At 39.4% G+C, this 27,830-nt stretch overlaps 2 long non-coding RNA genes across 3 annotated transcripts in view; both read right to left on the reverse strand.

Moving 5' to 3' along the window:
• Positions 1 to 27,830, reverse strand: part of LOC111923740 (uncharacterized) — a 135,932-nt gene that overhangs the window by 92,424 nt on the left and 15,678 nt on the right. The window lies entirely within an intron of this gene.
• LOC147655739 (uncharacterized) lies at positions 198 to 26,792 on the reverse strand. Its single transcript, XR_015273909.1, has 2 exons — positions 26,676 to 26,792; positions 198 to 3,948 (listed from the first exon to the last, which is right to left on the reverse strand). It is a non-coding gene; the product is annotated as an uncharacterized LOC147655739 (long non-coding RNA).

Below are 27,830 nucleotides of genomic sequence, written 5' to 3' on the forward strand. Positions count from 1 at the left end.
TCACACTGTCCTCTTTAGCCCAGCAGGTTTCTTACCAGACCCACCATGGAACAGCTTTAGGCACAGACCAGCCTCCCCCGTGGCAGCAAGCTGATCCTCAGGCAATTAACTATTCCATCCTCCACCTCTCTTCCCATCCAGGGATAGTTTTTCCCAGATGCATTAGCCAGCTGCTCACAAACATAACAGATGCTCAGTTTGACTGGTTTTAACCCAAAAGATATAATTAGTGGCAGTTTAACATAAAGACCAAAGAATAAAAATTTTAACAAGATAGTTGAACATAATTACACTTAGATAAACACTGATGCTGAACACACAGGGCTATGTATGGTTGAAACCAGAATTTGCAACAGGCTTAAAGTTGTCGTTTTTCCCCAAACTGTTCCACCTTCTTTCTCCTACCAGCTAGAGAAGGGCCATTGCCCCCTCAAAGATAAAAAAATACCATCTTCATCAGGAAAGAAAGATTCTCAGTATAGCTCTTTGACAGAGATAGTTGATTTTCACTTCATTACTATACCCTTCATACAGTACCTAGTTGCTAACAAAGAGTGAAAGAACAGTACTCCCTTTCTGGGACCGATTTATTTTCAAAACTTCAGTGATGCAGCCAACACATGCATCTGTTTGGACAGATTCTGAACTCTACCATCACGTGCTTTCCCATGAAGCTATTTCTTTTCTCAGTATGGTGTACAGTTGCAACCTGACATCCTACAGGATTTCATTAGTGCATAGAGTTTATATAGAGTTAGGTTGCTCTATGAAACATATGATGAAAGGAGGAAACTCCAGTCAAAACTGTCAAACATTGCTGTTCCAAGATAGGCTCCGAGCTCTTTATCTTGACAACTATGCAGGCATTCCCTTCCCTAGAGAGTGACCCTACCATACACTTCTTTTGCAGTCCCAGCTTCAAGCAACCAGAGTACGCTAGTTTTGCATAGATCCTAATTAAGAATGAATTTAACAACAGACTTTGGAATGTATTTAGAGTTCTCACATGAATTTTTTAGACATGCTTGATGCCAAATGCTCAGCGTGGCATAACACACCCAGTAGGACTTATACTTTTAAACTCATGCATTTTTGAAAACAACATGGGTATATTTTTTAATTTAAGCCTGACACCCATCATCTTTTACAGAAGAGGTTCCTACAGGGTGTTTAATATAGAGAGCAAATGGCAGAAAACAATCAAAATCCCTGTTGCTATTATAGGTGACGGACTCTTGTTGTCTAGCACTTGGCAGCTATCATAGAAGGAAAGGGACATAATTATACACACTTGAGGCTTCATTTCCTTCACAAGCACCCTTCATTAGTACTCTGGTAAATATACTTGCACATCTTCAGGAAGACAAACACTGCTTTTTTCAGGATGCCTCATCAATGCACTAATTTGTGGTGGCAAAACACAGCAAATAATTTATCAGCTTTTCTGTGGTTTTTCCATGCACTGGGGAAGCCACGAGCCAGCTATTACCACATTATGTGTTGATAGCAAGGGCCGATACTATTCCATATAGCCTGGGTTTTTTTGTTAAACAAAGACCTAAACCCTGCTACTCATTTTCCTTTTTCCTAGGGCAACATTTTTCATCCCCTTCTCCTCACATTTGGTTTGCATGTTCTTTGGAGTGGGAATGTTTCTCTATGGAACTTCCCAAAAGGGATTTTGCTGTAAATGTCTCAGCTCTGAACTTCTGACAGAGTTTCCTTTCCTGTCTGCTGCAGACTTTGTATGTGACAACATGGAGGTCAGTAGAGCCATCCACACTTCATTTAGACTCTAGCCTAAAAGGGACAGAGAGAAACACGATGTATACTGTCCCATCAGGTGTACAATTCACAAAGGTAACTTGCTTGCTGAGGTTTCTTGAAGACTGATAAAACTCAGGGGCTAAAATCCCATTCTTATTAACACTCTGCTCAGACAATCTTCACTGGCCCTTTCTACAGTTTTAAAGATTTTTATGATGCTACTAACTTATAGATTTTTATTTTATAGACTGTTTTGCCAAGCTGTAACAGAGTAAGATTTCAGGGAGATGTCTTACCATCCCATGCATTCTCTGATTTTAACAAAGGGCAGATACCTCTCAAAAATCCTGGTCACACATAAAATGTAGGTATTACCCTTCTCCCTCTAACACACAGAGCACTGACATTTTCAGACAGTTATATTATTTCCTCTCTTTGCTATTTCATTTTCCTGCTGTAGCCTCAGTAAAATTCTGGGACATCACCAGGCTTAGAGAAGCAGCCGCTTTCTCCCCTCTCTGCTCCTGTTCTCTGCTCATTCATAAATTCAGAAGTACCCTGCACAACACAAAATCTTTTTGTGGGTAATGTGATGTACATATCATTGCATTAGCCATATTTACTAAGCTATAAGCAAATTATGTTTTGCATCATAGCCGTGAAGACAAATATAGTAATAGAATCAGGTACCTTTCCAACCAGATGGAAATTTGCTAATGCAATAGGAAGTTGCTTATTAAATACAATGAACTTCTGGTGTCAGGAAATACAAACTGCAAGCATCATCAGGTGAAAGGAAAATGGCTACTTTAACGATCCTATACACAGATACATAAATTTATCCTGATTAGAAAAAAACCCAGTCGATACTTAGACTCTCCTAAATGGGGTTGCTAGTTTGTAATTTTGTATTTTTTTTTTTTTTAAATACACATCACAATAAACTGCTAAAGAAAAGACTGTTGTCACCTATTCACAAGTGGAAAAAGAAGCTATTACGTAAGCCCTGACTTTAGACCAATATTGGAATGAAGAAAAAATCCTTTAAGGCACTCTGACATTAGCATTCTGTGCAGATGTTCTAGACCTTTCAAGCAGTGATATCATCAAAGACAGGCTGTACCAATATTTTTAACAATACAAAACAACAAACAGTGCTTTTACATAATTCAAGAGAAACAGCATCAAGAATGTGCAGGCTGCAAACAAGCAGAGCAAGACAATTAGCAATGCATTTACCGCTATCAAAAGTTCTTTCAATAGGAATAATCAAATCCAGGACGGCAATTAAAGAACAGCCTATCTTATTGATTACTCTGTGCAAACTGGTCACTGAGCAGTTACTGAGTAGTTCCAGTTCACCATGCCTTGCAAGGACAGATAGGGATACAGCCTCAGAAACCTACAATTTAATCTCCCCCTGTAAGGCACATCATCCTGAAAACAGACTCATCACAACAAGACTGCATGAATAGATACACTTAAAACATAGAACCACACTGAAGCTCCAGAAGAGCAAGTTACTTTCATTTGGGTGCACAAAACCAATTCACTGGACAATGCCTGAATGAGAGCATCTGGGCTTGAACTACCTGAAGAAGTGTTCTGCCAAGAGAGGCACCAAAAAGGATTAAGTAATTCCTGTTAGAACAGTCCTGACTGCCTGGATAAAGGCCACTGTGAGGTACAAATTAGGACAGTGCTGTTCCATTATTAAGGCTCCACCAGTATTTTTTCTTAGTGGGTACTTAGCAATTTCCTAGTTCTCTTGAATATTTTGTTTCAGCAGTCCTCCAAACAGCAAATATTTGCAATGTGGATTTTCTAAGGGTTGTTCTGGCTTTCAGAGGCTAAACTAAGCCAGTTTTTTTTTTTTTTGTTCTTGGTTGCAAACAGCAGCATACAGTCCATTCAGCATTTCTGCACAATAACCCACCTACTTTCTTCATAAAACAAATTAACATCACAAATCAATATTCAGAGGGGGTTTTGTTTTGTGCTGGTTTTAAGTGACAGAACTGCTTGCTTTTCCTGTCAGAAGAATTCTACCAGAAGCGTGCATTTTCAGTCCAAGAAGCTGTCACATCAGCATATTTCGGAGAGACGATAGATGTTAGCTCGTACGCCTTCTCATCCTTCTCTGAGAGCTCAACACAACAGCCTGCCACCCACCACAGTAACCTAAGAGATAAAACACAGAGCAGCACTTACAGAATGAGAGGGCCTTGGAAGCAAAGCTGAATTAAAAAGACACACACAATAAGACTATAGCTGAGCATCAAAGTGCAACATCATAGCAGGTAATAATGCAGAAAACAACATCCTGCTAACACAACTATCCTGCTCCTACAGCCAGCTTAACCTAACCTATGTAATACAGTACTTTTCAGGCTTGCTGGAGGAGGCTCAGGCCAAAAGTCTCACTTCCTTAAATCAAAGCTATCATTAGTAATGTAGTAAATTAGTAATGTAGTAAATATACAGCATTTTCCAACTTAATCACCTAGGACCTTTAACCTAAAAAATGCATAACCATAAGGTTACAAAACCACATGCTATACTCTCATGGAAAGCAAGAGGTGTCTGTTGCATTTGCTCGTTTGGGTAGACTAACTGGGATCCACTGAGGATTAAAAGGACCAAATAGCTGTGAACCTCAATACTGTGAAATCCAAGGCCATACAGTTCAGGGCAAGGAACAACTTGAGACTATAAGTTTATCATTAGAAAAGGAAGAGAACCTGGGAAAACCAGGTCATCACTGGATGAAAATGAGCAACCAGTGTCATAGAGCAGCAAGAAGGAAATTAAATCCTATGGGGTTTTAATGAAAGAAATTCAGTGAGACCTTACTCAAATGCCAATCTCCAGTTTCACCTTTTCAAGAAAGAATCATCAAAACGCCTATGGCAATGTGTTGCAAAAATTCAAGTGTAGAAATGGACTTCTAGAGGGTAGGAATACTTTGAAGAGGCCAGAATGCATTGGTAACCACTGCAACAACCTTGAAGAGACACATTGTCCTTTGACTTTATGATGCTTGTATCCCAAATTATCTGTTCTGTTTATGCTGGCTGTTAGGTTCTTCACCTTCAAGATTGGTTCTGAGACCAAAGGGAGGAAAGAAGAGGTATGCAGTTTGTTTTCAGAAACTGCACCTGCTGCCCTGCATTTTCCTCCTCCTGGACTGTGTTGTCTGCAGCATGGACAGCAGGAGAGAGCTCTCCTTTGCTTTTAGTTAGGTTTTTCTTTAGCTAGCTGAAGCAGAGAAGTTCCCCAGACTGTGGCTTTTCTTTTTCTGGGAACTGATCAGCCTGCTGTGGGCTGAAAACCCAGAACAACACCAGGAGCTCACACCTGTGGCCCATCAGGGCCCAGGATGCAGCATTTTCCAGTAGTGGAGGGACTGATAAGAGACTGAGCAAGCTGAGCTACTTCCCACAACAAGAACTTTCTGAATTTGCCATCTCTTCAGAACAGAGAGAGGTTCTATTGTTTAATATTATTCATTTCTTATGCTTGTGAATACTTTGTTTGTTAAATAAAGAGATTTTTCCACTTCTCTCCAAGGAAATATTTTCCTGAACCAGTCAGGGGAGGGGGCAACTTGAACCTGCTTTCTAGAGGGACCTCTTTGGAAGTCTCCTACAAATTTGCCCTAAACCAGAACACATATCCAGATGAAGTCCAGCTGTGAGACCACCAATAAACTGTCCTGCACTGCAAGGACAAGCCTTGCCTTTTAAAGGTTTCACTTTCAAGAAGCACCAACACAGACACGTGGTAAATAAAATCAGCATTCTTCACACCCACATTAGTACCAGATTGATTACTTGCATCACTGGATTGGTCTACAAGACCAAATTTCCTTCTGGGCACAAGATTCAAGCATTGCAAGCAAGTAGGCATCATTGAGACTTCAAACCTACAAAATGTTGCAACATGCCTCTATTTTCTCTTGGCAATTCTTTTCCTAAAGCAGGAATAATACATTTCTTTCTGTTAGCTTGTGCCCACCCTTACCTGTGGAAGGTACAGAGAAAAGACTTCATGGCAGCTTGTATGGGAAAAAAAAATAGCTTTTCCTTATTAAACAAGTCCATTAAAATTATCCCAAACGTGAACATTCTGTGCTACTGCTGAAAGATTGTTGTACCAGGATTTCAAATCCAGTGTTATCATTATGAAAAGAAATTCCAGACAGCTAGCAAAACCACAGCTTAACCAAGCAGGGTTTCTTTTACTCATGGCTGCAAAACCAATAATGGAGAAAATGAAAATAACCCCAAAGTCAGTCTTCTGTATGTCATCCTATTCTCTCTTTTTTTTTTTTCCAAAGCTAGTAAAAGATTTAATAAATTCAATAATTAAAAAAAGGGAGTTGCTTATAATTACTGCAGTATTAAAGAAACATATTTCACTTTGTATGGCTTGAAATTTTGACATCATTTTTGGCTTCAGTATCATACCCAATTAGAAACCCCTGGAAGAGTGAGAACGACAAGAGCCATTAAATGTGTCACAACACGGGGTGAAGGGAAGAAGTGCTGGAAGTGGAGGCTTTTCAAAGTAAGCATAGGAAATTGTGCTGCACAATGAGTGTAGAATATGTTTTTTTCTCTTCTCCCCCCAACCTCCACCTCCTGCCCTGCTCCTCATGACATACACACAAATTTTATGGCCTAAGAGCCAGCGAAAAAGGGTGTGTTCTTTCAGGTTTACAGCCTTGACTAATGGAATTGCTCTAAATAACATTTTGATCTTGTAAGGTCATGCAGAGTGCTATACCTTTCCTTTAATGATTCAGGTCTGGACGAAGCATTTCCCAGAATTGAGATGGTAATGAAGTCATTAGTTTCTTCCTACTTGAAGCTCTGGCTAGGAAAGGGAATTCTATGGGTAAAGTCTGAGAGGGTCTTTTTCATAAAGCTCATACCCAGCTGAGCTGTAACACCTGTTACATTTTCCCAGGAGCCTGAACTGCAGAGCATTTCCAATCTATTTGCTCTTCTTCTCCTACAGCACATTGACAAAAGCTGGGGGAAAGGGTTTTCTAAGGGAGTGCTAATTGAAAAAAAAAAAAAAAAAATCTATGCCTGGTGCAAATGTTAACTCACATCCTAGCTAAGATAGTGATGATTATTTCCTTGTCTTTGAAAACACAAGCCGTTCCAGACTGCATTTAAATTAAAAATACACATCTGAAATAGGTTCTTTAATAATTCCTCATCTTTTATGTACAATGTAAAGGATGAAGAATTATTCAAAAAAAACTTCCATTAGTGAAAACAGGCTAAGTTTTTGATACTAAAATACACTCACTGCTCAGCAGAGAAACACAGCACTAAGCACGTGCCAATAAATATAAAACTAACAGTTATATATATATATTCTTACAAATAACTGATCTTGTTGAAACAGTTTTAAAATATGGGGTTTTTTCTCAAGAAAAGGGAACAATAAGCATGGATATTTGAGGCTTATCAAGGTATATCTGTGGGGAGAGGTGCACTGCTTGCTCACTTGGAGCAGCAATACGCTTGATTTAAGGAAATTCCAAATCACACAAGAACAACACATCCACATGTTAGACTCAGAACTGATATGCACTAAGAAACCAGCAAATGCATCTTGTTTTGCCACAGGTACCCTCTCAGACCTCCCTCCAAAAGCAAGCCCATGTATAAATGATGTTTTATAGAGCAGACCCAGGTGTTCCAATGCATTTTGGTCTTGCCAGCTAATTAGCACACATGCATACACACAGAGTAACAGAGCATTAGAAAAGAAGGTAGTAAGAGACATTCTTCGACTAAGGAATCTGTTCCCCCCACCAGACTGAAATAACGCAACCTTACTGTCCACCTGAACATGCCACAAAAATCAGCTCTTCTCAGCTGTGAAAGCAGGACACACTTCAAGTGCTGGGACATCACACACACTTCTCTTTTTGCAGCAGAACGGTGTGGCTGTTGCTGTGAGCACCAAGGCTTTATAGTCAAGAGACAGAATGAAATTCTGAAGAAATGTCTGAGAGTATCCCCAGCATCCTAAACATAACACTGAGGCTTCAGTACACCTCTTACTGGAGCCAGAATATTCTGTTGCATTGCACTTTTTTCCTTGCTCTTATCTCTGAAAAGCGATTCTGAAAAGCCTCTAAAAATGACTGGGATTTTTCAGTTGTTTTTTTTTTTATTGTTTGGGGTTTTTTTGGTCACTATTGTTTGAATTATTTTTTTTTTACTCAACAGCATATTGCACAAATGTATAAAGAAATGGAATATGGAATGGAAATTCTTGAACATCTTCCCAAAATTTAGGAAGTCTATATCCAAGAAAGAAGAGGCATACCACTAAAGAATAAAATTAATCTTGGATTTTAAATAAAACAGAGAGTGTAGGCCAAGAAAGAATACTACTCATTCTCATCTTTATGATTGATATGCTAAAATATCACACTAGAAACAAGTAAAGCATTTATTATGAAAAGCTAAAATAGGGATTTTCTTGTACTTTTCCCCCAGAAACACCAAGCTAAGTTAGTGTTTTCCTTTTAGTATTTTAAATCTTAATGAACTATCTGGAAAGCAGGGAATTATTACAGACTAACTTATGATCATTTTCCTGGCAGAAAACAGCATGCTTACCTTTCTGATTTGCTGAGTCTATTCTACACATCTGAGAGAAGTAACTTTGCTGCCAGGTTTTATCACAAGGCTCTGATGTTTTCCCAGAAAAATAAAGTAGAACTGTTTTCTGTCAATGTTTATATCCCCAAAATCATTGGATATAATGACATTATATAACCTACTTTTACTTCATTTTGCCTCTGCTTTTGGTCAGCCCCAGCCAGGCAGTGGATCATGCCATGTTAGAGAGTCACAGAATCTTTAAGGCTGGAAAAAGCTCTAAGATGATCAAGTCCAACCTTAACCTCACACTGCCATGTTCACCACTAAACCATGGCTTCATGTGCCACATTTACAGACCTTTTGAACTCTTCCAGGGATGGTGATTTCACCACTTCCCTGGGCAGTTGGTTTCAATACCCAAATACCCTTTCATTGAACAATTTTTTATTAATAGTCAATCAAAAGCATCACCCCACTGAAGGAAGGGTCTGTAGGCAAGCAAGAGACAGCATCTCACACTCAGTCCCAATTCTAAGCACATCAAAACAGCAGCTTTAAATTTTCCCATGCAAACTCAGCTTTAGTTTTTCCCTACAGTGTGAAAGTCTGCTGTTTGATGCACCTGAAACACACCTATTCCCCCATTTTAGCCATTTCCCAGCATCTACATCCCTTTTGTCCATTGCTTGCATAATTGTTTTTTCACTTCCTTCCAAATTGCCCCTTTATTCAGCAAGTTGTGTCCTTCCCATAGAGAACTATTCCTCTTCTTTATCCTATTCAACCAAGAGAGCTGCATAAAGTCCAGTCCAGACCTTTCTAAGCTTCACAATTGCCTTTATATGTTCTGCTTTATGCTGGTTACATCCTCGTTTTGAAAACAAGTAACAGGGTCTACTGGTACTCCATGCAAGGCAAAGTATCCCAGCTGGATGAGCACATTCCCTATCCACTGCTAAGCCTTTCCAGAATGAGGTGATTCCTGAACCGCCAATAATCAAAACCTGCTGATGGCAAGTTTACAGAGCTCCTGTCACCTTTCCTTTTGGAGAACAAAGGCAGACCCTGGTACACACCTGTCTGAAAAGGACTGTGCCCTAAAGACTCCAGAATCCTTGGGCTCCTAGTTGCATTTTTCTTCATACTTACATCTGAACTGGCCATGGCCTGCCAAAAGGGCAGGACTGGAAACCTGGAATTCAGATACTTTATCTGTACCCTGGAATTTGAAGAGAAGTAGAAAACTGATTCATTTTAGCTTCACACTTGGCACAAATTCCTTTCTCCACTGTGTCAAACTGTTAAATTAGGGTGAACTGTTGGAAAAAAAAAATCTCCTTCAGCATCTCTTCCCTGAGAGTGAGCAGCACAGAGCCTACAGAGAGAATACAGAGCCTACAGAGAGTGAGCAGTACCAGTCCAGCAAAGGTTGCTGTCCCACCTCCTCTGCTACTCAGGCAGGAGCATGAAATGGAAGGCGTGATTCATTGGGGCTGAGGCTGCCTGTGGCATAAACAATCTGTACGTCTGACTATATGTTTGAATATGTCAAGAACTACCACAATAAGACTGTGTATAAGCAAGGATATAAAAGGGAAGTTAAATAAATGGGTTTGAGAAAAAAAATCCCAAACATTTTACAATCTTGTTTAATTACTCTGTTTTCTTATAGAACAATTCAGCCTACAGTCTCTCTTCTCCAAAATAATAATTCTGCCTTTGAACTAACCTAAAAAACTGCTACAATTATCAAGTTATCATAAACCTCAACGCTTTAACAAATTTACTGACACCTGCTAATCCAAAGCTGCATTTCAGATTAAGGCAACACTGGTCACTTGCTGTATACGTCCAGAACGAAGAACACATGCAAAACACACCCTCAGACATCAAAATCCATGGAAACTAATGTAAATAACTCTAAAGTGGTTTTTTTTTTAATTAGTAATACACTTTAAGTACAACAAGTTTTCCTACACTTAAAGCTTTAATTTTAATACATAAAATTTTCTTTTTTTGTTTAAATCAAAAAGCTTGGGCTCTGTCACCCAAGTGTTGACACTTCAGGAGCAAGGGAAAGAGAGGAAAGGTACTAGTTGTTCCTGTATTCATCACAAAGATCAAAATAAAAGGAGAACCACGTAACATGGCAGAGATTTAAAGCTGAAATTAAATACCCTTTGTACATTCCAAAATAAATTTGTTTTGAGTAAGTTAACAGCCTTTGAAATAGCAAATACAGAGCTACACATTGTCATCATTTCCCCACCCTCTCTCTGCCATTCAAAGTACACAGCTAAGGAAGAAGAGAAGAATGGAAAGGAGCTCAAGCCTGACTGCTGTTCACACTTCTAGTTGTATGTTATGTACACAGTGTTTTACTGTGAACTGACTTGGAACAGAGCTTGTGTGAAATTTTCTTGCTAAACTCACATTTTTCATTCAACAAAACACAGTCACTCAGAAGGTATCACATGTCCAGATGCCACTCCTCACTGGTGATGTTTCTGCCCACCCCAATCTTATTATTAAAGCCTAGCAATTAGCAAATTCAGTCAGGGTACATACCCAGATTCAAGCCCCCAGCCTGGCTGGCTGTTTTACAGCAACAAGACCATCTAACCACCAAGTATCTCCCCTTTCAAGTGTTCTTGTCAGAGTTGTTATAGCTTGTACTAGTAACAGAAAATATAGCACCAAAAAGAGGTAAAAAAAGCAAAACAAGTGGTCATCTTGGTCACTTCTCTGAAGTTTTGGAAGGCAATAAACACAAGTCATGTATCCTAAGCCAATATCCTGACCAGGGACTCCTCTGCATCCTCCCTCCATCCTACCCCAGGTGAAAGGATTTGATATAAAAGTTCAGCACATTCAGAGCAGAGAGGTAGAGCCCCACAGATGCTGGTTTTACAAGAGAGAGTACAAAGTCAAAGGGAATTCAACAACACTTCACACACTTCAGTGTCCTTGAAAAATCCCCAGAAGTGCTGATCCTTACATGTCTTTCTACACTTGAGAGCTGTGCCCAAGTGCCTTGTATGGGTTCTATAAACAAGAGACAGGGAAGCGCCTCACAGGCAAAGCAGAGAAGACAGCAAGCAGATTCTCCAAGGCAACCTGTACAGTGTTTACTGACAGTAAAGCATCACCACATGGCATTTTCTCCAAGTGGTAGGTGTCTCAGATTCTGGGAATGACATCCCTGGGAATTCTTCCCGTGTCTGCTCCTTTGAGCAGTATAATAAAACTCCATACATAAGATTTTATGATAAAGAAATTATATGGTTCATTTACTTCTCAAATTTTATATCATGATCACAGGATTATTCTGCTTCTTAAGTGAAGTGTTTACTATGAAAAAATAGTTAAAAGACAGGATGAGGTTATTTTTATGCCCTAATGAAAATCTACCTCATTCAAGAGTCTCCTCAAGTTTATTACTGATGTAATATAAATAGTAAGTAAATATATATATAAAACAACAAAATCAAAACAAACCACAAACATATAAGCTAAGACTTAAGTTACCAGACCCAACAGCATACACCCTTACCTTTTGTAGCAGATGCATGATCTTTAGCTGTGACTGCACATTACTATTACACCAGTGACAGATCTGATTCAAGTCTTTACACCATTTACTTTTGAGGTTCCTACTCCTTCTGTGGGCTGCTATCCTTCAATTGTGTTGACTCATGTGTTTACCCAGCTATATTCTTGATAGCATTCTCTCAATATTATTAATAATTTTTAAAAACCCCAAAAGAAATAATTTCAGAACCACACAAATTTGCAAAGTATTAAAAAAAAACCCCCAAGACCCCACAGATGATTTTAACAGTTTTTCCTTGAAGTATCACACTCTTTGCAATATTAGAATTGTGCAACAGAGAGAAAGCACATTCTGGAAGTAAAGCTGAGCAGTACCATGTTGTGAAGTATCTACATTGTATCTGCTCCTCAAAAGTCATAATCACAGAATCACAAGTCCCTTGCTTTCTTCCCCCAGCTGTGACCACCACACACTCTTTCGTGCAAAATTTGTCCCTACAAGAGCTGTGGATCCCTCTCCTAGCTTTAGCACTGTTGTTTGAACGTGTCAGCTCTTACAGGTCTCTTTTCAAACATTAATTCATGCAGTCTTATACTATCTCAGCATCAAATAACTGAAGTAGTAAATAATTATTTTTTTAATTTTTTTTTTGTGAATTTGACATGTTTGGGGAGGTTCAGGCTGGATATTAGGAAAAATTTCTCCACTGAAAGAGTGGTTCAACCTTGTAACAGGCTGCTGAGAGAGGTGGAGTAGTCACCATCCCTGGAAATGTTCAAGAAGCAAGTGTACATGGCATTTCATGATATGGTATAGAGGGCATGGTGGGACTTGGTTGAAGGTTGGACTTGATGATCTTGGCAGTCTTTTCCAGCCTTAATGATTCTACGTTCCCCAAGATCAGTTTGAACAGTAAATGTGATCACACCTCCTCCAAATGCCTTCTTGACTATAAGGTCTCTTGGGTAGGCACTATCTACACACAGCATTCACACATTTTGTAAATTGGGGAAGCTCTCATTTTTCATTGGTCTTGAAGGTTGGGGTTTTTTGTTTGTTTGTTTTAAAGTGGACTGTCAAGTGTGACTTGCAATGTAACCTCCCAACACCACGAGGTAAGCCAGGGTCACTGCTGCTCAGTTGTTTGAAGAAATCACAATGCAAAGAGAGATTGCTTATGGCAAGAAGAATGCTTCACCTGATAATGACTGCATGATTATACATGCAATGACACTGAAGATACAGACAGAAGACACATCACCATCTTTCAAACTCTGTATCATTCTATACCAAGGAAGAGCTGGAGCAGACATTAAAAGAAGATAATAGAGATGCTATCATGTTATCACAAAATTACAAGACAAGCATTCTTGTCTGCTGGGACATTGCTTCTCAGTTTTTTGGTAATGGTGGCTTACTTCTTCATCAATTTCTGGGTAAGAAGAAAACCAGAACATTGCTTACCAGTTCTGGGTAAGAAGAGAACCAGAACATTTCTTACCAGTCCTCCCAGACTGCTGAATAAACAAAGGAGAAATAGTGATCAGAGGCAGCTGGCTCCACCTCAAAGGTATCTAAAAGGGAAATTGGGGCAGACAACACAACATTCCAGTGAGAAAGTTTATTACCACCTTGAATTGAAATAAAACAAATTTTAAAAATTATGTACAGCATCACTCTCTTCAACAAACAATATAATAAGAGGGGAAAATGGAGAAGATTAGTGAACCATAAGGTAAGAAACCTCTGGAACTGGGAGGGCAGATCAGTGTTGCATCCAAAATTACACAAACACTTTTGGTGGGAGATAAGTGACTATATTCTGACAGCAAATACATCTGCCATCAGCCACACTGTGTGGCTTACTTCTTGCTATCAGGCATCAAATATGCCTAATCCCAGTAGTGACAAACAACAGGACAAGACTTGAAATGGGTACCCTAAACTGGAAAGGTAAATACCTATGCAGTTTCCCAATGGATGAACCTCCTGGAAATCACTGAGCTGAAATTGGATATTTCTGAAAGATATTCAGTCTACAACTACAGGCTCTGAACTGTAATTTGCCGGAGTAATTCAAAATCCTTCGCTAAAGAGTAGTTGGATGAAGAGTTGTCAAAATAATCCATTCTTGCTTTAAGAAGGCAAGGTCCTCCCAGTCCTCTTTAGCTCTGGCCTGATGAACAGTATCAGAGGGAAAAGACATCTCACATTGAAGGAATAGGCATAAATCCACCCCAGATATTGTGAGGCCCTGTGCAAAAATACAGAATTGGGAAGCACATATGATGTGCCTGAGGAACAAGGAAGGATTCAGGACTATCTCAACATTCAGAAGAGGTAAAAGATGGAGAAAGTGGAGGAGGGGAAGAAGGCCAAAATCCCTCAAGTGATATGGTAAATCCTCAGATTACAAGACATGGGGGCAGGGAAGAGTTTAGGCAGCAAGCTGACAGAACAGCCCTTCCACCCCCTCACTAGTCTAATTCTCCATGAGGATATTCAGCTTCAGTTTACATTTATTATCAGGTCAGCTTTCTATGCAACTTAAACAATAAAATACATGCAGGAGAGGTGGGCGAACTGAATGCATTCTAATTCATCACATAAAGCAGGGACAGCCTAATTCATGTACTATTCCTACCCTCATTTACACAGGTAAGAAAGAGCAAAAGGGAGGAAAAGCTCCCGGGGGTGGTGGGGGGGAATGGTATGGGGGGGACGGTGGGAAAAGCCTTTTTATTTTGCTAAAGGACCCCAGGGAAGGGCCCCTGAAGCAGAGGCCCTGCTTTTACAAATGCTTCCCTTTCCTTACACGGTTCCTTTAATACAAGTAAAAATTTCAAATTCCTCATTTGTTTAGCCTGAAATCCCTTGCACATTTCCCACAAACTACTTCCTTTTCTCTCTTTTTAGCTGGACTCCCTCTCTTTTTAATGAAGAGAAGTTCAGAGAGTTTTTCCCATGAATAGATGGCGGGCACCTGGGAGTTATGAATTTTAAAGTGATCATTTTCTTTCAGGCCCGCTGGACAATGGGGATCTCCTTTTGACTCACTTTCACAGCTTTGAGAGGCTCTCAGATCAGCCACATTCCAATCAGACTGGAGTCAGATCAGAGCCAGGCTGGACTGCATCAAGGTCTCTCGCACAGAAAGACAAGGAGCAGATGGCCAACACTGAGCTCTCCTCCCCTTTTCAGAGTGCAATGGAAGGCAATGTGGGAAAGCGTTCCCCCAGCATTGCCTATTGATTTCTGAATAGGACCACCACATGCCACCAGCCTGTAGGTATGAACCTCTGTTAACAGATGGTGAGATCATTATGAGCAATTAATTCCTTTAATGTATCAGTGGGAACATGTTGGAAAGGGTGATGCAAGCACAGAGTGAATAGTGAACTTCTCATTCCTCGGGGAGAGCTGCGGCTACATCACTGAGGGATGGGAACAGTCTTTCAAGACCCTGTGCATACTGAGAACCAGAGTTAGCCATTTGGTCCACAGACACAAGGCATGGTTTTTATTAACTAATCATCCCTCCCTCGTTGATATGTGATTAACAACAGATTTCTTTCTAGGTCATTTTTGGAGAGAGAAACAAATCAAAACAATGGGGGGAAAAAAAATCCTGAGCTATCAACACGGCAGGAACACAGGGAATTTGGTCGTAAAGATGAGGAGGGAATATCGCTACCAAACTTTTTGTTAAATAAAATTTGATTTAGACTGGCTACAAATTAAAATGGAGACAGACTATTTTGAACACAACTATGTGTATATAAATAAATGTGAAGAATTCATAATAGGTCTTAGCACTGAAAATAGAAGCATACAAAATAAGCCCTCGGCAGGCTTGTCAGAAAGTAACTATGAAAGGAGCTTACAAGTAAGTTATAGATTGTACAATTTGAATATAGATATCATATTGAAATGCAGAGAAATCCACAGAAAATACTGCATATTTACTGCTATTCATTGTGATCTCAGTAAATTAAAATTCAGCGTGCTAATAACAACTCTAAGAGTAGGACATTCCCGCATCATCTGCTTTACATGCATTTATATGACAGGCTTTGTTGTGGTAGTTCCTTTTTTTTTTCCTTCATTTTAGAGACAGAAGGAAAAACTGAAAGCACAATATAGATGGCTAGTTAGCTCTTGGTCTTAAAGATGACAGCAAAATGTGAACAGGAAATACAGGGAACTATTCACTTATTCATATTTAAATGACACTTTTTGCTTGTAATTAAGACACTCAAGTCGTGTCTCTGTTCATGAAATTTACATAACTGTACAATAGCTTGCCTAAGTGAACAGCAAATGGTAGTTAACCTTGAAGTGTATTATCTTAATTGAATAAATCTGGCTATAGTTCAATAAATTTAAACAGAAATATATCTTTAAAATATTAAAATAATTTTTAAAATTGCATTTGCTTTTACATCTTAAGATGCCTTGCTGCTTTTCTTCTAGGTTGTTATTTCTGCTGCAGCATTGGTCCTTTTATAAAAAAAAAAAAAAGGAACCATTGCAGAACAACAAAGACATTGATACATGTTTCCTGTTTTCTCCTCATTGTTTGCGGTTTGAGTCAGTGTCACATTCTGGAAAGCCTTGATAAGAATATCAGAATATTGAATCAAAATGTATAACTTGCCTGTTTGAGATAGTCCCTTACCTACTTTCCCTGTCCCTATTGGACTTGTGTTCTTCCCCTCCCCCACCGCGTACCAGCTGAGTACCCCGTCACACAGCGAGACTCCTAGGTGGGAGAATATAGATTTTTGCATAGGTTAAATAGGAAAGCCACATTCCACCACTCTCCCATTTAAATCAGATTTACATGGGGTGTAAATCCCCTCAGAATAGAGCCATTCACAAAGAGCTCAGAATGATCTCCTCACAACACTGATTACATTAAATCAGTAGCAATCATGTTTCCCGGATTATGTAGTTACAGCAAGAGAAAATGTGCCCTGTATTTATATTTGTGTGAAATAAGTTAATGAGAAGCCACCTGTGCCTTGTATCAGTATACAAGAAAAAGCAGAGGAACACAGGTGTCTCACCAACATTGCTGTGCATTTTTACATGAATTTGCAAACACTAAAAATGAACATATTGTTACTAAATTCAGCGACATACACATTTTGAGGGACAACATTTCAGATTTTGTTTGGGCTGTCTTTGACTTAAAGAATTACAAAAGGCTGGTATCTTGGCCATCAGCATGAGCTATATTTTGGGCTTTTCTCACTCCCACAGTGTTCACCATTGTATCTTATGCAACACTGACTGTACATGCTCAGTTCTTACCCACGTTGCTGGTGAGAAGCATTCACACTGTGAATTACCATTTTTCCCAGCATCTAGTGCTACTCAAAAGGCAGCACAATAATACACTAGAAATGCCTTTGTCTGTTAAAACATTATTCTTCATCACTACATGAAAGGTAAATTGTCTTTGTGTAGAGGAAGAGTGGCACACAGTAGCTTTGGGAGCCCAGAGGAGGAATTTGTATCAGTAGCTGACCACTTCATAGTTATACAAGCCAGATTCTTCCTCAGTAAGCAGACACATTGATGTTTGGAATAAAATTCTGGCTGCACTTTTTAATGTCATTAGTTGTACTAGAATGACTCCAGGAGGATCATCTGGGTTTGCCCTTAAGAATTCCAAAAGGTTTTGGTTTTTTGCTTGAGGTTTGGAGGAGGAGAGAGCGCATTAATAACAAGTGCTTAATCTCTTGACTTGACACACCACATCTAAAATGAAAGCAAATCAGAAAACCTCATCCTTTCATCGGGATCAGTTCAGGAAGACAATAATCAAATGATGAATCATGAAAATTCAAGACCATCCTTCATTTTTGCCACACAGTTGAACAACTGTACTCAAAACTGATGTGTTTTAACAAGGTTTTTGCAAATTGGTCTTGAAATTAGGAAAACAACGGGATAAATATCCTTCAAAGGCTATTCTTAATTTCCCTATATTTTCTTTTGCCTTCAAGTGGAAAAGTAAAACTTAGTATGCACAAAAGGATTCTGTTACAAAAGTCTTAAAGTAAATACTTAAAGGACTAGAGAGGGATGCAGCCTATTATAATAGTTCCATATGTTGATGGATTAAAAGAGGAAAAAGAAACCCAGCCAGCAACTCAGAAATTACTCATTCTAGGACAGGAATCTACTGATTTCCTTTCTCTCCAAAAAGGCAGGTAATAAAATCTGTTCATTTTGCTCCTGACAAAGATTATAATTGTAGTTTGCAACCAAGACAGCTGAAATCATTAGTCCTCCACTAGCGAACTGAAGTGGCTCAGCCTGTCTTGGCACAGTCACATGTATTTAGTTTAGATAAATCATACTTTAGAGGCTTATGAAATCCAGCTATTTGAGAATACTCCTAGCAGTTCTACACGCTCACTGGACTGGTTTGCCAGCACAAGGAGAACTGTACTTCATAACCTTTGAGCAGAGGCTGAGTAGGAGAGCTCCACTGGGCGTCTGCCCACAGAACTTGCATTCCTCGGCCTTCAAAGACTGATTTGGATCTGACTTCTCAGGTTTGAGGGGTTTTTTTTTTTTCCAAATGCTGGTGGCCTACTGTTTAGTACCTATCTCTATGGACAGCTTTCCAAAATCAACACATTGTCTAGGAGCTCCCCATAAAGTCACAACACCACCTGCTGAACTTCAAGCTCCTTAGGCTGTTGCCCATGCTTTTCTCAAAATAGCAATTTATGAATATTTTATTAACTTTTATGGAAGCAAAAAATTATATCATGGATCACCAAAAAAAATATATATTTTATATATATTAAAATTCTCCAAAGTGTTTTAATTACCTTCCTTAATGAACAGTTTGTCTTATCTCTTTACTAATATGTAGGTTCTTTTTAATTATCATGTCTGTAACAGCACTTTTCCATTACATGGGCACAGACATGACATAAAATTAGAAATATGAATTACTTTCAATTAAGCAAAGTGAATCAGTTTAAATCTGAAAGCAGAGAACATTCTGGCAGTGGCAGTTGTGCAGATGGGGAGGCACTTCAGCAAGCTCTGGGATGTCTGAGCACTTTATTCTGGAGACAAACCACTTCTATTGCCAAGAGGTAACCCTAGTCAAGGCAGATTGTGGTGTCCACAGAACCAAAAAGCTGACACAGGACAACTTACCAATGTGCCTCCTCACAATTTCATTCCTTTTAGAAGTGCTGGACACTTTTTGGCACAACAAAGATGTAAATTAAATTTTGTTGCAAGCAGTCCCAGTCTGCTGTTTGATTAGAGTAACTGACTTCAGTCAGATTACACACAGGTCCTTCCAGGAGAACACTGCATTACCACTTTCACCAATAATTTCAATATGGAAAATAAGTAGGACAGTGAAGTCATGCTTCGAATTCATATTACTTGCATTTTTTCTATTTTTTTTAAATAAGCTTGCAAGATTGATAGCTACTTCAACTTAAACAGTCACATATAAATCAAGTCATAGCAGCATTCAGCACCAAAACCTCTGGCAACAGAATGATCTGTTGCTTGCATACCACACACATTAAGTACTTGCAAGTGCTCTAAGATTTTATGCATTTTTGACAGCATGTAAAAACCTTGTCTATAGCTACTATCATCAGTTCTCAGCAGTTCAGCTTGATCGGAACCAGTCTGTAGAAGATGAGGAGGCAAAGAAATAGTAGGTATGGGCAAAAATCAAATCCCTCAAGCTCTGACTGCCATACTGCTGTTTGCAGCTTAATCTCTTCTCCAGAATCAGTTAAAACACACTTATCATAAACTGTATGAATGATGAAACTCCCATCTGGAACATCTAGTGTTCAGGAGTATTTTCACATGTATACCTGTAAGAGCAAAAACTTCAAATGACTAAGTTCTCCATGAAACACTACCAGAAGCCAGATGATAAATGTCTAAGTGAGATTAAGGTGTAAGGCTTCTGGGGAGAAAGGAAGGCTGCTGGGTTGGTTTGTGATTTTGAGGCTTGGGAATTCTTTTATTTTTGTTTGTTTGTTTTTAATTCTGAAAGTTTTCTTGGTCAGGACACTGACAAGCCTGACCTCTAAAATTAGCTTCTATTGTCACAACACTAATATTTATGGTCACAGACCTGGTTGAGTTCCCTACTTAAAAATGCAGAATGCTTCCACACAAGAATGCAGGTAATTTGGAAGCTTTCCTATGTCTCACTATGTTCCAAGTCTATGAAAGATTTTGTTTCTGGATTCAGAATCTCCTTGTCCCATAGGACAAGTCCCAAGGTAACAGGGCTTCAGGACTTCATCACTGACCTGTTTTATCTGAGAGGTAAACTTCCAACCTTTCTATCAGTAAGGTGGATTTACAGCCTGGTTAGGAACCCTTTTTATAAAACCAGTTCAGTCACTTCCTTCAGTGCATGTATTTGACCCATAAGCATGTTTTTAGGTCAAGGGGTCTTCATAGTTATCCTCAATAACAGCATTTTTTAACCATACCCTAGTAATTTAACTGCCTATTTCCAATAAATATTTCCCAGAAAGCGTCCCTGCAAGGCAGCTGGAGTTCTCATGCCACTGGAATAGCTCCTTCAATAGAGAAATAACATCTTCCAGGTAGAGAAGAAAAAAAGGAAACCAAAAGCCAATTCATACCATGCTGCAACCTGCCACCATGGTCTCATCAAAGAGAGCAGCATTAAAAATTCCAGAGTCTTTTTCCTTCCCAAGCCCAGATGGCAAATAGGTAAGACAAAGTTTGCATGCTTTCTCACAGAAACAGCACCCTACAAGCAGCACACCTGAGCATGCTTTCTTCACTACTCATTTTCAAAACACCTAAAGATGTTAATTTCATTCTTATCATGAGGTATTGTGCATATATTTATACATTGTGGGGTTATTACTCTCCAGTCTCTTTGATACTTCCTCTATGTGCATTTGTGTTTGAAGACACCAATTATTTGAAAAAAATTAATGGAAGGCTACCCTGTTGACTAGAATTCAAAAATATACAAGCCCTTTTCTCAAAGAGACCCATTAAGAGCATTAATGTTCGACCCAATGAGAGCAGTAGTGATGAAAATGCATTTGAAGTTTAAGCTGACTTCAGGGACCTAAAAAAGCCCTACATGGAAAGCATGTTTCTGCACGCCTATGTAGTCTACAGTTGCCATTCTGATACTGTACAAAAGCAGCTATGCTATGCTGGCAAAGTGCCCTGTGAGCTCAGAGCCCAGGTTTCATCAGAGCATTATCTGCCATCCTCTGAAAGGCAATAAAAGTTTAGATGCTTAGTAGCATCTTCCCTGACTTGCATGAAAAGATGCCAAGCAAATACTGATGATAAAAGGTATACTCTTACAGAAGTTAAATCATAGCAGAAACTTAAAATAAGGCTCTAATTACCCAAGCCTATTGAAACTTCTGTTGTTTGGTAAGTTATGGAGAAATCACAGCATCAGTTAAACCACTAGACATTTTAATAGCAACTTCAGAGTTCAAAATTCTCTTAAGATATATCTGGTTTAATTTTAAAGAAAGCTACAGAATATGATTCCCCAAAGACTGCAGGGCATTTAGAGTCACCATTGTATACAAGTTCTTGGAACAGACACTTATGGACAGTAGTTTCATGCCTCAAACCCAATACAGGTGCAGTACAAAAGGTACAAACCATGTTATTGTGTGAGGATTAACCCCAAAGCTTTGATATTAATAGGAGTTTACCCTCCTGGATAAACAATGGGTTTGATGAAAGCAGCCTTCATCAGAGCTCTTCAGTAACATGCCGGTCATCCAAAAACCATTCTTCAGAACAGTCAGTTTCATCTGATTCTACTTCAGCAAAAATATGGATGGTTGAAATAAAAATTTAAATATTAAAAAAGATTTTAAAAAATTGTCTGCCCTCTTCAGATTGTCAACACTCACGCAACATTTTTTCAAATTAAAGCAAAAGAAAACATTGCAGAGGAACATCTCTCTGCTGAAGCATATTGCAAATCACAATAGTTTCAGCCCAGCCTGAACCAGCCTGCCAAGAACCCCACAAGACACTTTCTTTGTCAGATGGATAAGGTTCAAAGTCAGGAAGCAAGAGAGTTCGCTCCTGACTGAGTTGGGAGGCACGTGAATGTGAGCTGCTGACACAACAGGCAGCAGAGAAGAATTTCACCTTGTGGGTGAGGATTCAAGACTGTTGTCTTTATTTTCTTCCCACCCCCACCTATAGTATCCAAACACTCACCCTGCCCTGTAGGAATATTGGTTGTCCTTCCAACATCTAAATTCAGTGCAGACAGTCAAAAGAAAGACATGTCATATAGTCTGTAAGGGTCAAAAAATTCCTTACCTCTGAAATAAAATTTTCCAACTGTAAGTGTCAGATAGCAAAGGATTCTTTATCTTCATTGGCCACACAAGTACTTCTGCACATCTGAATTTGTCTAGTGTCAGCTGTAAGCTACTTGCTTGTTATGTTTCACTCCATTATTCCATAATCCATTTAATCTGTCATTGCTCAGTGTTGCTGATTAAAGAGGCCAATCCCATATTTCTCCTCCATATTTTGGCCATTCATTCCCACTATCTCCATTGCATCAGTATTACCCAAATAACTGAGTAAGCTGAAAGCTAAATAATTGTTTGGTTTATGCAGGTTAGGAAACTCATCTGGCAACAAACTACCTCAGTTTCACCCAGGAAGCACAAAAACCAGAGCTGGCACAAGGGAGAGGCAGAAATAAGCAAATAGACGACAGTGGGAATGCCCTTTTCAGCAGACACATTGAATTATGCCAGATAAAACAGATCAAGGAACTACAGTACTAATCTGTGAAATTAATCAGTGTAACACCTCAGTTTGGGAAGGATAGAGAATTCTCTGTTAATAGAACACTAAATCAGGACTAGGTGTCCTAAACCATCTGCTTAGCTTCTTCAAAAGATGCGGAGAAAACACCTGGGTAAAATACTCCAGTTTGTTACAATGCAGTGATAGCATTCTAATGATCTCTTCTGGCTTTTAAACCCATGCAACTTATGTGAGAAGAGTATTACCCTTTTCCAAACACACTGATATATCAGAAATTTATCAACCCCCTAACAAATTATTTACATTTCTTAAGAAAGAATTTGCACCTCTTATGCATTAGTTTAATCCGTGCTATGAATACCTTAAGAGCAGTTAGTAGCTTCTGCATTAATTCACAGAAAATCGTCTTCCTTCCTCAGTAAGTGGGGGCAGGGGGAAGGAAAAAAGAGAGTATCTACAATTACAGCACAGCTCTTTCATTTCCCAATGCATACAAAATCTTAACTGCAGCCACAACTCCGTCTTATCCCAACTTTAGCATAGGATGAACTTTCCATTTAGCCAAAAGACTCTCAATTCATGACACATGGGGTCTAGATAAATATAGACAAGGCTTTCACATTTATGCATCCAGTTTGATGGTAAAAGTATGTGTGAGGGCTGATTTATTTAGAAAACATAGATCTTCAGTCAAAAATGGTACTTAAATGTCTTGAGAATCCAATCGGTTTTATATGGAACTGCACACTTCCTTCTGTATTGAGTTTTACTAAGATGCTTAAATATATTATAATGAAAAGCTGATTAAAATGACAGAATTTACTGACATTTTGTCACTAGGGAGGGGAAAAAAAGGGAATTAAGAAAAAAAAGATCAAGACTAAATAAAAATGTTTTACAGGTTTTCACTGCCTCCTGCTGGCCTCAAGGTCAGTGTTTTTGCAGGCATATGGTGCCAGGGTGCTTGCCATTATTTTGCTCAGGTTGCCACCAAGAGAGATTCTCACAATCAAGCCCAGAGAGAAAGGATCACACAGTGGGCTTCCAGCTCCCAGGCTGAGCACTGAGCAATAAGCACCAAGGTGCAGTGCTCTTGATCTCACCTCCCAAGCACATGGCTGGGTGATCAAACAGGCCTTTGATCCAGCTGCTTTTGGCACATCGAGTTTGAAAGCAGGATAAAGGCTGAAGAGCTACTCCCACGGCTCAAGACCCATTATCTAGTGGGGTTTCAGAACTCCTGCTTTGCTCTGATGCAGCCTCACAGTCTGACATGCCTTGGCAGCCACGGTTCCTCTCTCAATGCAGGGCTCGAAATGCCATCGAGGCACTGGCACAATGGTGACATAACAAGCAGCCTGTCCTGGGCTGCTCCAGCTAGCCCAAGTACAGCATGGTATTGATGCTTGCACAGCACAAACCCTCTATGCTGAAGTTAGCTCAGAAATTCACTCAGCTCTGTGCACTGTCAGGGAATGAGTTTTTATCACTCTCCCTTACACACAGACACCCTTTAACAGGTATCCCACAGGCACTGCTGCTGTACAAGAAGATTCAGGTTCCTAAATTCCAAAGAATTCACAGCCAGTACTTAGCACACATCATCACAAGTGCTAGCTCTTAATGCTTCATTTCAAAGGTCTTAAATGTTAAATTCTGCTATAAATCATCCCCTCTGGCAAACTTCAGACATCAATAGACTCCTCAAAAGCATCTGGTTAAGTTGTGGGTTGAGCATAAAGTTTTATTCAAACCACAAAGGCCTATAGGAAAAGGAGAATTGAAAATAAATAAATAAAACCCAACTAACCAAACCCCTAAAATAATTGGCTTTGCCACCTGCACATAAATCCTAAGGAGTTCAGCAGGAATACCCAGTACTTCTTCACAAAGCATATTCAGGATTGCAATTCCAATTTGAAAGTTCATGATGCCAAGGCCATTTGAAAGCTGTGCTTGAGTTATTCAGCCCATTTATTTTTAAACCATACAATTAGTTTGATGCTCAAGATACCCCTAAAAACTCTTAAAGAACCTGACTGCAAGAAGATATCTCCTGGTCTATTACAAATCCTAAGAAACATGTGGGGTGCCTCATGAGGAAATCTGAAAAAACAGAGTTTCTTCCTCACTATGCAGCTTCCCACTTGAACTCAGCCCTTCAGACAACAGTTTTCCCTTTCACACTTCCAAATGCCTTCCAGGTTCTCTAAGATATGCCAAGTTTGATCTTTGAATTTCTGAAAAGTCATTAATATCAGGGCAGACATGGTATTTCCTTTATTGATTCTGTGAAGTAAAATGCAGAACCATGATATTTCTAGCAAAAAGTGAAACTCCTGCCTTCCACAGCCACAGAATTCTACCACCCCTCTTCCCATGATGGACAATCAGGACTTTTGTGAACAGTATCACAGCCAGAAGATCATTGGATTGTTTCTTTTATTTTCTTTTCCAGATCCTGTTTTCTCAAGCTGTGATGCCACCAAGTACCACCCTATTTCTGGTTTGGGCATTTTGGGTTTTGTTTCTGAGGTTTTTTAAAATGAAGGATCAAGGCCTAGAGGAATGCCAAGAGTTTTGCTAAAGCAGTTGTTGCTGTAAGTACAATTTCCAGCATGTCAACTTCATTCTATGACCACTCAATTAGAGTGAAATATGAAACAAAACGTTACATTCTCACCTCAGGCTGGTGGGATGTAAATATTTTATATATAAAGATATATATGCCTGATTTAATATGTAAGTCTGTGTGTTACACAATCTGGTCTAGGAGTCTAAGTACTCTGCAGTTAGGAAAGCATAAGACATCATTTAACACACCTCCCTGACACCACAGTCATGAACTACTCCAAAATATTGAATACAACACATTGATTTGCACCAGAACAGTAGACTGAAGATACACAAAACAAACACACCAAAACATAAGTTCTGCAGTGCTCACACACATCATATACACAGAAAAAAGAGCTTCAAAAGCTGCTCTTGGCCAAAACAACTGTTGTCTGCATTCATAGGGCTTCTCATTTCATGTTTTGTTAGTGTGCATTTTATTTCTAAGCTCCAATATCCTAAACAAATTATTTGTTTTCAAACCACCGAGTTAAATTCTGCTCTACTTATGTGCTCTCCATCCTCCCTACACCTGAGAAAAATCAATTCAGTCCTTCAATTTTTTTATCACTTCTGATTAATCATAAGCTAAATGTTACTATTTACAGAAGAGCAAGCAGAACTCAAAGTTATGTATGAGCCTATAGCAAGTGCTTGCTCTTTCCAAGAGCATCCCAGCCAACAGGGCTTATGAGGTACATACCTGCTAGTTATAAGTGTACAGGGGCTTCTTCTAAATATTAATACCTTACTTGATCTTAAGCATTTAGGAAGAAAAAAAAATCTTTAAGTATTAGGCAAAAGGCAGAAACTTCACCTCAAAAGATAATTCAATCAGGCTTGCTACTATGCAATCTATTTGCAGTATCTCTGTAACTATGCAGCTGCAAGCATATGAGCCCTTACCAACACAAAGGCAAAGATTGGGAAACTAAAAATGGAAGTCTGCTCTGAAATAAAGGGTTATATATACAGGATTTTTTTTCCATCTTGATTCTGAGTTTTATCCAAAAGAGAAAGATCAGTCCCTTATTTCTTATTTATCACAATCCTGCAGGAGCACTATCCCCTGTGGCATGTGGGTATATTCTCCAAGCACAAAGAGGAAATAGTCCGGAGAATTTAATTCATCTCAGTATCTTTAGCTGTCCAAAAGTCAGCATTTAATCTAAACTAGACATCTAGGCTGCCTCAACAGAGAGAGCAGCATCTCCAGACGGTGATTCATCTCACCATAAAACTACTTCAGCTGGGGTGGGGGGAACAACTTGCAGAGGTACCTGGAGAGCATGATCACTCTTCCCCCACCAGAAAGGGACCATCCTATGAGCATTCCCAAACACCTAAAGAGCATCACGGAATCACCACATGTCCACGTGGCTCTATGTCACAACACAAGGTGTTCACACCTGAGGAGGATTAAAATTAGGTAGCTGAGGGGCTGACATCACCCCCATCACAACAGAACACCACACACAGGCAAGCAGCAGAGTTCTCTGGTTGCTCAGTTATTTGGCTTTCCAGTTGCAGAAGGGCATGAACACCATGGATTGCTGTTGGCCAATAAACAAACCTCTCACCAGTCTTTAGAGCAATTAAGAACCTGCAGCTGCCAGCACAGCTCTCTCCAGACATCCAGCTGCAATGAGAACTCCTGTTTAAGGTGCTCTCTTCTGGCAGGTTCCTTTTCCACACCACATTCAGTACCCTGTGGCCTGAACATATAGTTTTTCCCCCAGTGAGCTCATTCCATGTACAGACCAGAATCTGACATTCTGATCCATTTAGCAAAAGATTCATTATCCCCAAATTTCACCTTCTCATCCTGAAGACTTATTTCTGAAACTGCTGCTATGATCTGCAATTAGCAAATGTCTGTATCTGATGAGGAATTTCTTACACAAACTACCCCAAACACAGACAGCAAACAGAAGGAGTGCTCTAAAGGACATTTAAATGAAACCATGATCATTGGATAAACCTGGCCTCTCAGAAGGAAAACAGGTCACTGTTCAAAATTGACATAGCTCAATAGCACCTGAACAGCACTGCCAGACTGAAGCTTTCATTTTCACCTACAGAAGCATGCAGATTTCAGAGTGTGGAATTAGTCTTTTACAACAGCATTTGAGAGTTCCTTGATAGTCCAGCTTCTTAAATGCCAAGAATCTCTACCATCTAGGAGAAACTGATGCAATGAGGATTCTGACATCCCCCAGGGAGGATGAGAGAGGGTTTCACATGCATCTGAGGTGAAAAAGGTGACTTTCAGCAGGTAGCAATGTTGCTATTGCTAAAAATTTTGTCTTTCAGCAATATGCGGGAGACATGTTCCACAAGTACAGTTCTCAAATTAAACAACAATATGGGAAAAGAAACAAACCCCCAATTTTATAGACATTTACATCATGTTTCCAAGGGGTCCTTCAAGATCA

Source organism: Cyanistes caeruleus, chromosome 1 (genome assembly GCF_971803275.1).
Source record: "Cyanistes caeruleus chromosome 1, bCyaCae1.hap1.1, whole genome shotgun sequence".
NCBI lineage: Eukaryota > Metazoa > Chordata > Aves > Passeriformes > Paridae > Cyanistes > Cyanistes caeruleus.